This window comes from Nansenia antarctica, assembly GCF_963989245.1.
Source record: "Nansenia antarctica genome assembly, chromosome: 10".
Taxonomy (NCBI): Eukaryota; Metazoa; Chordata; class Actinopteri; order Argentiniformes; family Microstomatidae; genus Nansenia; species Nansenia antarctica.
The window spans coordinates 37650442-37664882 of NC_137680.1; positions in this window are offsets into that span (position 1 = coordinate 37650442).

Here is a 14441-nt window from a genome sequence, read left to right on the forward strand (position 1 = left end):
GTTCAGTAACACTGCTATTTTACATACTTTAATCCACAACATCTCCCACTCTGCCTGTCTATTGTTAATTGAGTTGAGTACTTCTGTCTCACGTTCCTCTAGACCTGTGAACACCATGTGTCCTGTGGTCATTTGCAATTGACTAGAGGCCAAAAGGCCTGCATTGTATTGTAAAACAGGCCTCCAGACAGCCTCTAGTTATCCATTGTACCCATGTTAATTGAGTTGAGTGGAAGTACTTCTGTCCCACCTTCCTCTAGACCTGTGAACACCAGTGTGTCCTGTGCTAATTTGCAATTGACTAGAGGCCTGCATTGTATTGTAAAAGAGGCCTTAACTTGAGGAGAGGTGTGGTAACGAAATCTCTTCATGGTAAAAACTAAATAAATCATATTACTTTAGTGTAATAATAATGATTGATATTCTAATATTAGATTGGGCTATGTGCTAGTGAATAAATGGTACTATATAATATATTTGAATAGTTTAATATTGTAGTTTATTTAGATAAATTGCGTTGTTGATACATTTTGTAAGTTTAATTTGATACAAAGGTACTCAGGTAATCTTATATGCCATGCGGACAACTCAATTTATATATACATTTATACAGAACGTTAACTAGACTACATGTTAATTAGACTACATGTTTGTGTTCACGTTACTAGGCAACAGTCCAGTTGAAGTTCAGTTGTGGAAATATTTTTTTGTTTATTTTTATGATTAAATAAACAAACTATTCATAATCTGTTGTCATGTATTACTGTTAACTAATACATGGCTGTATAACTGTTGTATAAAAGCAAATTGAGGGAACTTACGAGGCCGTTGTTGCTCTTGCCCAATCTCCTGACGAAATTCATCGATGAACCCCAACAACTGATCAACAAAATCCGATTCAACAAGCCTTCCTCTAGCCCATCGGAGACTTGTTTCCATTGTCTCCATTCTAGGTTAAATAAACACAGTAAAACAACAGGCTATAAGATTCAGACCAGCCACTGTATCATATCCTATGTACCTATGCTTAAAGCTAGGATTGATCTTACCTTGCCAAAGCTGCTTGGACTACTTCCTCATCGTCCGACATTGCTAGTCTCACACATTCACTAAATGTGCGGTTGCAATTCGAAAGAAAAGCCTGCAATGCCATCCTCACGAAGTAACTTAACTTTACTCCCCCGCGAGAAGTTTTCAAATCGGCAATGCCATCCTCACGAAGTTGGTCTGCTTGTGAAACTTTACTCCCCCGCGAGAAGTTTTCAAATCGGCTCGCCTGCAGGGTGTGGCCTTCCATACGTAGCGAAACGTACCCCCTACGCTGTTGTCGACAGCAATGACGCGAAACTCCTCATTAATATGTATGAGTGCCTTGATTCAAGGTCCCTCATTGGCTATGATACGCGAGTCCATTTTAGCGGAGCGGGCGTTCCATAGATCTCAGACTGGCTTACTAGATACTAGATACTAGATACTAGATAGACTGTATTTGTCATTGCTACAGTACAGGTACCAAACAACGAAATTTAGGAGGGGAGGCTCCCCTGGTGTTTAGGAAAGGAAAAATAAACACATTTTGGAAAAAGCATAGATGCATAAAATCACAAGAAGGTAAGGAGCTGGTTTACATCAATAGAGGCTATGTACACAATCCACTGTACTATACTGCACTACTATACTGCACAGATAGTCAACTAGGGTTGTCATATTTCACAAGAAAGTATTTTTTCACATTATTTTAAAGTGTCACAGTTTGCAGGCTTGAAAATGTACATGTTTGTGCCTCAGCACTAGCTGCCATACAATCCGTCCGGACTGTCCTGGGCCCAGAACTTAGGCCTTTTATGTGTTCAGGGCCTTGACGGCCCTGTGGTAGAAGCAGTCCTTCAGTCTGTTTGTCTTAGCGGCCGGGGTCCTGTACCTCCTGTTCGAGGGCAGCTTGACAAAGTGTTCGTGCCCAGGGTGGGTCGGGTCCTTGGAGATCTTGGAGGCCCTCCTGAGACAGCGTGTTTACCTGTACGTCAATCAAGTGGCAAAAGCCATAGTGAGGATGGATGATAGGTGAACTTTTTTTTTTTTTTTTTTTTTCCAATGCCATGCGATCTACCCATACTACCTTTGCGATCGACCGGTGATATGAGTCATGTGACTTCCTATAGAGGCGATATGAAACTCTGTCCGCGGTTTTAAAAAGACGAGACCGCTCCCGACAGAGACGATCTGCCTAGCGTTCAGAGAGGAAGTTGTCATGGTTTCATCTCCACTCCTCCAGGCTAAAACATAACGTGACGTTAGAATTATAAGGTTCTTTCTCAATTTTTGTCAAAATTGAGTTTTTTTTTTACATAATCTGATCCATTAGGTGTTTATTAATGCCTGTGTGGTGTTATTTTTAAAATGTTGACATTTTTTAGTTAGTAATTAATAAAATACAAAGGTTCCATCTCACAAAACATAATGGAATGTAAAAACTTTGACGCTCAATATCTCTGAACTCCCCTAAACGGAGATAGAACCTTATCATTCTAAACGGAGATAGAACCTTATCATTCTAAACGGAGATAGAACCTTATAATTCTAAGATCACGATTTAACACATTAAACAAATACAGAATAAGACGAAAAAAAAAAAAAAGCAAATTGTATATATCAGTTTTCACAACTGAATTTATTTCAGACATTTATTCCAGAGTTACAAAAAAATGTCCTGGAGACACATTGTGTACATAGCGATCGCCCGCAGTTTGAATCATTTCACGCAGATACGAAGTTATTATTCACCAAACAGGTACTGAAGGTTTTCATTTGTACATTGATAACGGAGCCCATTCCTCTAAGTGCCTTCTACCATCACCTCATCAGCTCACCAACAGTCACGTCATCAAACACATTTGTACAGTTCAAAGCAGTGGCGGCTGGTGCACATTTTTTTGGGTGGGGCACAGCAGTGTGGCGGGGGAGTCCTCTTCCGCGATTTTTTTTTCGCGTGCACGATTTTTTCCCCGCGTGCACGCGCATAAAACACGCACTGGCGTTACAACCATTGTATAATTTCAACTTTCACCCTTAAAATGACCGTGTGTGGCCATGGAGAAGTTACCCTGTCAACTACAGACACTGAGGTGGAAGAGTGACCGGTCTATGGACGTCGGTACGGTCCAATACCCAGTGTCAGACAAGGAGGAAGTCTAGTCAACAAGGCTAGTACAGGCCTCACAGCTACACTCAGGTTAATAAAGGTAGCAGATGAATATGTGTACTATGTGTCTGTGTGACATGGCTACATCAATGAGCAGAGATGAATGCTGCAGTCAGTAGTACAGTACTATCTATTTCATAGACACATGATGGATGATGATGGAGAGTGATGGTGGTCAACACATTCAATGATGTATCACAACCAGACCATGTCAGAAACACAACCAGACCATGTCTGTATCACAACCAGACCATGTCAGAAACACAACCAGACCATGTCAGAAACACAACCAGACCATGTCAGAAACACAACCAGACCATGTCAGAAACACAACCAGACCATGTCTGTATCACAACCAGACCATGTCAGAAACACAACCAGACCATGTCAGAAACACAACCAGACCATGTCTGTAACACAACCAGACCATGTCTGTAACACAACCAGACCATGTCAGAAACACAACCAGACCATGTCTGTAACACAACCAGACCATGTCAGAAACACAACAATGCATCAGCTGAGTTAAAGAAAACCAACTCTTACCTTTGATGACAGAACATGAGCCGTGTTTACCCGTACCTCCGCCTTGTCCCGCGCATATTGCTATGAATAGTTCGAAGATAGGTGCTTGCACGTTAGGTGCGAGGCTGCTTGGTTAACCCATTAGCGGGAACATTATTAGTTGCACAAAATAGGCTGATTTAATTGACCATGAACATCAGAGACAGACATTACGAATGTTCATTTAAAATACTCCGGAAGCCCGAAGTCCGGAATACCGGAAGTCGGGAGTCCTCAGCATAATGCATTGTCTGCAATACAACCGGAGATTTCTTGGCCAGGGCGCACAAATGTGCGTCCTGGCCAAGAAATAGAGACAGCCAATTGGAGCGCTGCTACAGCTCACGTGTAAATGAAAAGTATTCGTCCTGGCATAGACTTGCATTGACACGGCGCCCCGCGTTCTCCCCCTACGTATTTTAACAGTGAGTTTTACACACACACACACACACAGATAAAAATGTTTATTGTATTGGAGGATTTTTAATGAATGCTGATAGGCGCCGACAGAATATCAGCCGCATTTTGTGAATAAACAAAGTTTATTTAAAAAAAAAACTTTTACAAATCGCAACTGAAGGTGGAAGTGAAGGTGGGGGCGGCGCCCCAGCGCCCTCTATCGGCCAGCCGCCACTGGTTCAAAGGGATTCTCTTCGATCTCAATTCTGCAAGATAACATAAAAACTTTAATTGCATTTCAAGAACAGCGTTAAAGAAACAAAAACGATGACTCTGTTGCCCGTTCTTAAGCCAAGAATAGTGTAACCTTCCCCCCCCACTCAAAACACTTAACATATCTGCTATTTTGTAAATATCTTTATTTTTTAATTAATTCGAAGCGTTCAACTTTCTTTTCTTTTTTCTTCTTCATTGGAGTAGAAATAGAGATTTGTTATGTATTTAGTGCCTAATTATAGTGGGAATTATTTTTGGTAAAGACATAGCATTAATATGCAAAGAGATGAAGATATACACGACGTTTGTTAACAGATTAAATAGATTGAGTAACACAACAGCATGGAGCCTTGAAGCTACACTGAAGCTACACTGAAGCTACACTGAAGCTACACTGAAGCTGCACACACCACCAGGCCAGAGAGAGCCTCGCATTCTGGTGCAGGGCGTTGGAGAGAGGTCCTATATTTACCCCCGTTAGAAACATCAGAGTCGTTTGAAATAAGCAGTGACCAACAGGATCATGTAAATGTTAATGTAACTTTATTTCCAAATATACAAATATAGCAAATAAATTGGCAACCCCCCCCCCCCACACACACACACACACACAACAACCATCCTAATAATAATTCAGAACAAAACTAAAGTAAACACACAGTAAGTATCTGGGCAAAATGTAAAAGTATAAGGTTGTCACTTTGTTTTGTTGAGAAGATGATTTCCTGATGTAACATCCGTTGGGGGCTTGGTACAGGGATGACTGATGTACTGACAATTCCTGAACAACATGTTTGTGATTAATAAAACTCACTTCCAATATCCTAACGTGTGGTCTCCGTTTCTCTACAACACCAAACAAACACAACTGACTCCATCTTGTAGATACAGTAAGGCTTTGGAAACACAGCCCCGTTTAAAACATCAGTGTAGTTAATAAGCAGTGACACATAGGATCAAGTAAATGTTCATGCAAACGTTATTTTAAAATACACACAAATACATAAATCTAGTACTCCTAGAACATCAGAATGGACAGTAGAGACAGACAGGAGAGACAGACATGAGAGACAGACAGTAGAGACAGACAGTAGAGACAGACAGGAGAGACAGACAGTAGAGACAGACAGGAGAGACAGACAGGAGAGACAGACAGGAGAGACAGACAGTAGAGACAGACAGTAGAGACAGACAGGAGAGACGGACAGAAGAGACAGACAGTAGAGACAGACAGGAGAGACAGACAGTAGAGACAGACAGGAGAGACAGACAGGAGAGACAGACAGTAGAGACAGACAGGAGAGACAGACAGAAGAGACAGACAGTAGAGACAGACAGGAGAGACAGACAGTAGAGACAGACAGGAGAGACAGACAGTAGAGACAGACAGTAGAGACAGACAGGAGAGACAGACAGTAGAGACAGACAGGAGAGACAGACAGTAGAGACAGACAGTAGAGACAGACAGTAGAGACAGACTGTAGAGACAGACAGTAGAGACAGACAGTAGAGACAGACAGGAGAGACAGACAGTAGAGACAGACATGAGAGACAGACAGTAGAGACAGACAGTAGAGACAGACAGGAGAGACAGACAGTAGAGACAGACAGGAGAGACAGACAGGAGAGACAGACAGGAGAGACAGACAGTAGAGACAGACAGTAGAGACAGACAGGAGAGACGGACAGAAGAGACAGACAGTAGAGACAGACAGGAGAGACAGACAGTAGAGACAGACAGGAGAGACAGACAGGAGAGACAGACAGTAGAGACAGACAGGAGAGACAGACAGAAGAGACAGACAGTAGAGACAGACAGGAGAGACAGACAGTAGAGACAGACAGGAGAGACAGACAGTAGAGACAGACAGTAGAGACAGACAGTAGAGACAGACAGTAGAGACAGACAGTAGAGACAGACAGTAGAGACAGACAGTAGAGACAGACAGTAGAGACAGACAGGAGAGACAGACAGGAGAGACAGACAGGAGAGACAGACAGGAGAGACAGACAGTAGAGACAGACAGTAGAGACAGACAGTAGAGACAGACAGTAGAGACAGACAGTAGAGACAGACAGTAGAGACAGACAGGAGAGACAGACAGGAGAGACAGACAGGAGAGACAGACAGTAGAGACAGACAGTAGAGACAGACAGTAGAGACAGACAGTAGAGACAGACAGAAGAGACAGACAGGAGAGACAGACAGGAGAGACAGACAGTAGAGACAGACAGAAGAGACAGACAGTAGAGACAGACAGTAGAGACAGACAGTAGAGACAGACAGGAGAGACAGACAGGAGAGACAGACAGTAGAGACAGACAGGAGAGACAGACAGTAGAGACAGACAGGAGAGACAGACAGTAGAGACAGACAGTAGAGACAGACAGTAGAGACAGACAGGAGAGACAGACAGTAGAGACAGACAGTAGAGACAGACAGAAGAGACAGACAGGAGAGACAGACAGTAGAGACAGACAGTAGAGACAGACAGTAGAGACAGACAGTAGAGACAGACAGTAGAGACAGACAGTAGAGACAGACAGTAGAGACAGACAGTAGAGACAGACAGGAGAGACAGACAGGAGAGACAGACAGTAGAGACAGACAGGAGAGACAGACAGTAGAGACAGACAGTAGAGACAGACAGGAGAGACAGACAGTAGAGACAGACAGGAGAGACAGACAGTAGAGACAGACAGGTGAGACAGACAGGAGAGACAGACAGGAGAGACAGACAGGAGAGACAGACAGGAGAGACAGACAGGAGAGACAGACAGGAGAGACAGACAGTAGAGACAGACAGGAGAGACAGACAGGAGAGACAGACAGGAGAGACAGACAGGAGAGACAGACAGTAGAGACAGACAGGAGAGACAGACAGTAGAGACAGACAGTAGAGACAGACAGTAGAGACAGACAGGAGAGACAGACAGGAGAGACAGACAGTAGAGACAGACAGTAGAGACAGACAGGAGAGACAGACAGGAGAGACAGACAGTAGAGACAGACAGGAGAGACAGACAGTAGAGACAGACAGTAGAGACAGACAGTAGAGACAGACAGTAGAGACAGACAGGAGAGACAGACAGGAGAGACAGACAGTAGAGACAGACAGGAGAGACAGACAGGAGAGACAGACAGGAGAGACAGACAGTAGAGACAGACAGTAGAGACAGACAGTAGAGACAGACAGGAGAGACAGACAGGAGAGACAGACAGTAGAGACAGACAGTAGAGACAGACAGGAGAGACAGACAGTAGAGACAGACAGTAGAGACAGACAGGAGAGACAGACAGGAGAGACAGACAGTAGAGACAGACAGGAGAGACAGACAGTAGAGACAGACAGGAGAGACAGACAGTAGAGACAGACAGTAGAGACAGACAGGAGAGACAGACAGGAGAGACAGACAGTAGAGACAGACAGGAGAGACAGACAGTAGAGACAGACAGTAGAGACAGACAGTAGAGACAGACAGTAGAGACAGACAGGAGAGACAGACAGTAGAGACAGACAGGAGAGACAGACAGTAGAGACAGACAGGAGAGACAGACAGGAGAGACAGACAGGAGAGACAGACAGTAGAGACAGACAGTAGAGACAGACAGGAGAGACAGACAGGAGAGACAGACAGTAGAGACAGACAGGAGAGACAGACAGTAGAGACAGACAGTAGAGACAGACAGGAGAGACAGACAGGAGAGACAGACAGTAGAGACAGACAGGAGAGACAGACAGTAGAGACAGACAGTAGAGACAGACAGGAGAGACAGACAGGAGAGACAGACAGGAGAGACAGACAGGAGAGACAGACAGGAGAGACAGACAGGAGAGACAGACAGGAGAGACAGACAGTAGAGACAGACAGTAGAGACAGACAGGAGAGACAGACAGGAGAGACAGACAGTAGAGACAGACAGGAGAGACAGACAGTAGAGACAGACAGTAGAGACAGACAGGAGAGACAGACAGTAGAGACAGACAGGAGAGACAGACAGGAGAGACAGACAGAAGAGACAGACAGTAGAGACAGACAGAAGAGACAGACAGGAGAGACAGACAGTAGAGACAGACAGTAGAGACAGACAGTAGAGACAGACAGTAGAGACAGACAGTAGAGACAGACAGTAGAGACAGACAGTAGAGACAGACAGTAGAGACAGACAGTAGAGACAGACAGGAGAGACAGACAGTAGAGACAGACAGTAGAGACAGACAGTAGAGACAGACAGGAGAGACAGACAGGAGAGACAGACAGTAGAGACAGACAGGAGAGACAGACAGGAGAGACAGACAGTAGAGACAGACAGTAGAGACAGACAGGAGAGACAGACAGTAGAGACAGACAGTAGAGACAGACAGGAGAGACAGACAGTAGAGACAGACAGTAGAGACAGACAGTAGAGACAGACAGTAGAGACAGACAATAGAGACAGACAGGAGAGACAGACAGTAGAGACAGACAGTAGAGACAGACAGTAGAGACAGACAGTAGAGACAGACAGTAGAGACAGACAATAGAGACAGACAGGAGAGACAGACAGTAGAGACAGACAGTAGAGACAGACAGTAGAGACAGACAGTAGAGACAGACAGGAGAGACAGACAGTAGAGACAGACAGGAGAGACAGACAGGAGAGACAGACAGTAGAGACAGACAGGAGAGACGGACAGTAGAGACAGACAGTAGAGACAGACAGGAGAGACAGACAGTAGAGACAGACAGTAGAGACAGACAGGAGAGACAGACAGTAGAGACAGACAGGAGAGACAGACAGGAGAGACAGACAGTAGAGACAGACAGTAGAGACAGACAGTAGAGACAGACAATAGAGACAGACAGTAGAGACAGACAGGAGAGACAGACAGTAGAGACAGACAGGAGAGACAGACAGTAGAGACAGACAATAGAGACAGACAGGAGAGACAGACAGTAGAGACAGACAGTAGAGACAGACAGTAGAGACAGACAGTAGAGACAGACAGTAGAGACAGACAGTAGAGACAGACAGGAGAGACAGACAGTAGAGACAGACAGGAGAGACAGACAGTAGAGACAGACAGGAGAGACAGACAGTAGAGACAGACAGGAGAGACAGACAGTAGAGACAGACAGTAGAGACAGACAGTAGAGACAGACAGTAGAGACAGACAGTAGAGACAGACAGTAGAGACAGACAGTAGAGACAGACAGGAGAGACAGACAGTAGAGACAGACAGGAGAGACAGACAGTAGAGACATACAGTAGAGACAGACAGGAGAGACAGACAGGAGAGACAGACAGGAGAGACAGACAGACAGCTACATCCGTCGACGTGTTCTCTTCTAGTTGAAAGGAGACTGCACGTTCCACTTTGGCACTGAAGTCCTGAAACACAAGATGACCCCCTGGATGAATGCTGTCCACCACCTCACCCTAACACTGACCCTAACACTGACCCTAACCCTGGAGTCCTGCAACACAAGACGACCCTCGGATGAGACCTGCCCACCCAGCTCGTGGCTGACATGGATGGTTCATCCACTAGTCACAACTAGTCATACTGGGGATCACAAAACAAGTTGGACTGAAGCATCTGTGAGGTGGTTTGGTGTCCCTTCAAAAGCTAGAATTGATACAATTGATTCCAACGGACATCTGCCTAGCAAGCTTGTAAAGATGTCAAGCGTCTGTTTACATTAATTAAATGTACATATCATTAGACCTTTTGCTAGCATATCAGCCCAATAGAGCTCTCAGGTCTTCTGACGCTGGTTTTATGTACAAAAGAAGAGATTTGGTGATTCATTTTATGCACCCAAATTGTGGAATGCACTGCCAGTTTACATTAGGGATGCAACCTCGGCAAATATTTAAGTCAAGACTAAAAACCCATCTTTTTAATATTTCCTTTAAATGACTAAATAATTAAATTATGATTATATAATGATTGGAGCACTTTGAGCTGCAACGTTTGCAGGAAAAGCGCTATACAAAGAAAGTTTTTTTCTGATTTTCTGATTTTCAAATCAGACCAGAGTGTCTTTTTCAACGGAGCCCTGCTATAGAAATGATACAAGTACATCGGATATAAGCTAAAGCAAACAGGATACCATTTCATAGAAACATGAACACTAGGTGGTAACGAGGAGATAGGTAGGTGCTAGGGATGATGGTAGGTAGTCCACCTGACACTAGTCCCAGTCATCTTAGTGGTATCATTCCTGTGTGTCTGGGCCTGGGTGAAAGGTACACCGAGGTACGATGGTAGCCTAAATGGCATTAGGCCCCGACGTTCATCTTAATGGTACTACTGTTCCTCTGTGTCTGGGCCTAGGTGACGACCATTCTGACGATGACCACGACTTCCTGGCTGACATCCCAGCTGAGTTTGGAGGTGGTCAGGACTTCATCGTGCCAGGTATTCCCAGGCGCCAGGCGGTGCTACTGTTTATCCTGTTCTCTGTCTGTCTGTCTGTCTGTCTGTCTGTCTGCCTCTCTGTCTGTCTCTCAATCCCCTATCCTCTCTGTCTGTCCCTCTGTCAATCCCCTATTCTCTCTGTCTGTCCCTCAATCCCCTATCCTGTCTGTCTGCCATTCAGTCCCCTGTCTGTCTGTCTCTCAATTCCCTATCCTCTCTGTCTGTCTGTCTGTCCCTCCCTCAATCCCCCCTGTCTGTCTGTCTGTCCCTCAAACCCCTGTCCTCTCTGACTGTCCGTCCCCCAATCCACTATCCTCTCTGTCTGTCTGCCTGTCTGTCCGTCTGTCCCTCCCTCAGTCCCCCCTGTCATATTCAAATATATTCCATTCCATGTGTCGGTTGGATGTGTGTGTGTTGAATGTGTGTGTGTCTGTTGCTTGCAGAGCCCCAGGCAGATGGGATGAGCTATGAAGACCTGGTGAAGCAGAGTGTGGTACGTACCGTATGCCACGCCCCCTGGTCTCCTGTCCCAGGGTGCACCACGCCCCCCTGGTCTCCTGTCCCAGGGTGCACCACGCCGTACCTGGAGAGACCAGGTCACACTATGTCCCTCCCTCTGCCAGACCCCCTGTGGTGATGTCATACATGCTGCCTCCTCTCACCCTGCTGATGTTGTCCTCGCTCCCTCCTCCCCTCTCTCTGGCTCTCTCCCTCCTTCCCTCCCTCTCTTGCTAGCTCCTTCCCTCCCTCCCTCCTTCCCTCTCTCTCCCTCCCTCCTTCCCTCCCTCTCCCCCTCCCTCCCTCTCCCCCTCACTCCCTCTACCCCTCCCTCCCTCCCTCCCTCTCCCCCTCCCTCCCTCCCTCACCCCCTCCCTCTCCCCCTCCCTCCCTCCCTCTCCCCCTCCCTCCCTCCCTCTCTCTCTCCCTCCCTCCTTCCCTCCCTCCCCCCCTCTCCCTCCCCCCCTCTCCCTCCCTCCCTCTCCCCCTCTCCCTCCCTCCCTCTCCCCCTCCCTCCTTCCCTCTCTCTCCCTCCCTCCTTCCCTCCCTCTCCCTCGCTCCCCTCCCTCTCCCTCTCTCCCTCCTTTCCTCCCTCTCCCTCGCTCCCTCCCTCTCTCTCTCTCCCTCCCTCCTTCCCTCCCTCTCCCTCCCTCCTTCCCTCTTGCTCCTCCCTCTCCCTCCCTCCTTCAGGAGCAGTTCCTGAAGAACTCTCAGGGTTACGCCCAGGAGTCGGAGTTGTCGCGACGGGTGAAGACGTGGTAGGACATGATGAGGCCTGAGCTGCTGCTCCAGGTGAGACCTCCTCCTCCTGGCCCCACCAGGCCACCGTAACCGGGGTAACCCCCCCCCCCCCCCCCTTTGGCCTGACTCACATTTCACGTTTACCGTCCTTTCGAGAGGAGGCTCCCAGTGACACAGAAAAGACAGTCACAGAACCAACCCCCCCCCCCCTATGCTCTGCGGCTATTAGCTAACCTCTAGTCCCCCTGACCCCTCTCTCTCTCCCTCTCCCCCCCCCCCCCTCTCTCCAGGAGGAGCGTCCCACCTTCGACATCCATGACTACGGAGACCTGTTCGTAGCAGCCCTGAGTGAGGTCGGGAACAGGAAGTCGTTCGCTTCCATAGTCCACGGCCTGGACAACTTTGAGGCCTGCAAGTACATGCTTGCTTCCCTGCAGCTGGTGAGTGAGTGAGTGTGTGAGTGTGTGAGTGTGTGAGTGTGTGAGTGTGTGAGTGTGAGTGTGAGTGTGTGAGTGTGTGTGAGTGTGAGTGTGAGTGTGTGAGAGTGAGAGTGTTTTCTAAGGGGCTTTATACACCAACAGGGCCGAGCCCAACCATACTGTGCTGGCGCTCTGGTAGTTTCCGTTCACGTTGTCCTTTCCACAACTGTTTCAGCAACTGTGCTGGATGTATAGTACAGCCCAGCCCAGCCCAGCTCAGCACAGTTCGGCTCAGGACTGGGACTGAGGGGATGAGTGTGTAACCAGGGTGGTAAAGCCTTGCCTTCCTTGTCTCCCCCCCCCCCACCAGGCCAACGACTACACAGTGGAGGTAGACAGGAAGGAGGGTCTGGAGCAGTGGCGTAGCGGACGGGCCCGCAAGCGACGCACCGCGGGGGGGCCCCAGCCACTAGGGGGCCCCCTAACATTGGATCCAACTTTTATTTTTTTTATTTTTTTTTTATAATTTAAAAAAATATAAAACAAAGAAAATAAGTGGCCCTTCATTGTGTCAACCTTAATTTTAATATATAGGCCTATATAAAAAATATATATACATAGTTAGCCGTATCCAATAGCAACATGACTTTGACGTCACACGTAGGCAGCGAGACACAAGGAAAATGAGCAAGCGAAAATACAATACAAAGTACAATAAGCATTCTTTAGGTGGTGGTAGATTCTCTATTCTGACATTATAGCCGCTATATGTGGGACTGTCGGTCCGATATTGTAAAAAAATAAAATAAAAAAAATATGTTTACGGAAGTACATGTCTCAAGTCAAGTATTATCTCAGCGGTTAGTCGAGTGAAAGAAAAACAACATACAGATGATAATTCACACAATATAATACCACGAAAGCGTACAGCACTAAACAATAACATTTATTTGGGCAGCATCATACTCAAACTCAGGCAGAAGGGCAGGGTCCGGCCAGGTTCACAGTCACAGGCTGTCAGTGCATCATACAGGTACATAATTCAGCATGGTTAGGCTATTTATTAGCTGTTTATTTTTATATTCTACTATTCTATTCTACTTCTGCTGTCTGCGTCTCCCTGGGTATTCCTAGACCAGATGGCAAACATTAAAGAAATGCCACAATATACCAGGACTTAAGAAACGAGATGTCCAACAAAGGATTTGACTAACCCTGGCCAATTTTACGCAACAAGTAGACTCTGATGCAGCGGAGACAGGGTTGCCAGATGGGCTGGTTTTTGGTGGATTTAGAAGTTTTTAGATTGGTTAGGTTGGAAATTCTCAATCCCATCTGGCAACCCTTAGCGGAGAGTCTACAGCTTGTATGTTTACAGATATCGCGCTGCTGTGCACACCACACTTTGTTAAAAGAAATAAAGCTTGTACTTTTCTACTTATAATACATTCTACTGATGTAGTCTACCATTTGGTTTTAGTTATTGCTCTCACTTGTTTGTACCTTTTGCTAAGTCAAGCATTTAGAATGTAGAGTGCATATTGCGAAATTTCGCAACGTCAATAACGCATTTTTTTTTTTACTCCGTTGCGAAAGGGCCCCCACCGCCACCTTGCGGGGGGGCCCCGGGATTTTGCGCTACGCCACTGGTCTGGAGGAGACGGTGGACAGCATGGGGCTCACGCTGCTCAGCAAGACCAGGGCCCACGACCGCTTCAAACACGCCCCCACGGCAGCACCCGCTGACCTCTCCTGAGACTGTGTGTGCCTAACATGGACTCAAAAGGGGACACCCTTCATCTCACCCGGAACGTAATGTGTGTGTGTGTGTGTGTGTGTGTGTGTGTGAGAGAAAGAGCGCTTTAAACACACACTTTTTACATGTCCTGTTCTGCTGGCTCTGTCCTAGGTGCTAATAACCAAAGGTCAATGGAAAGA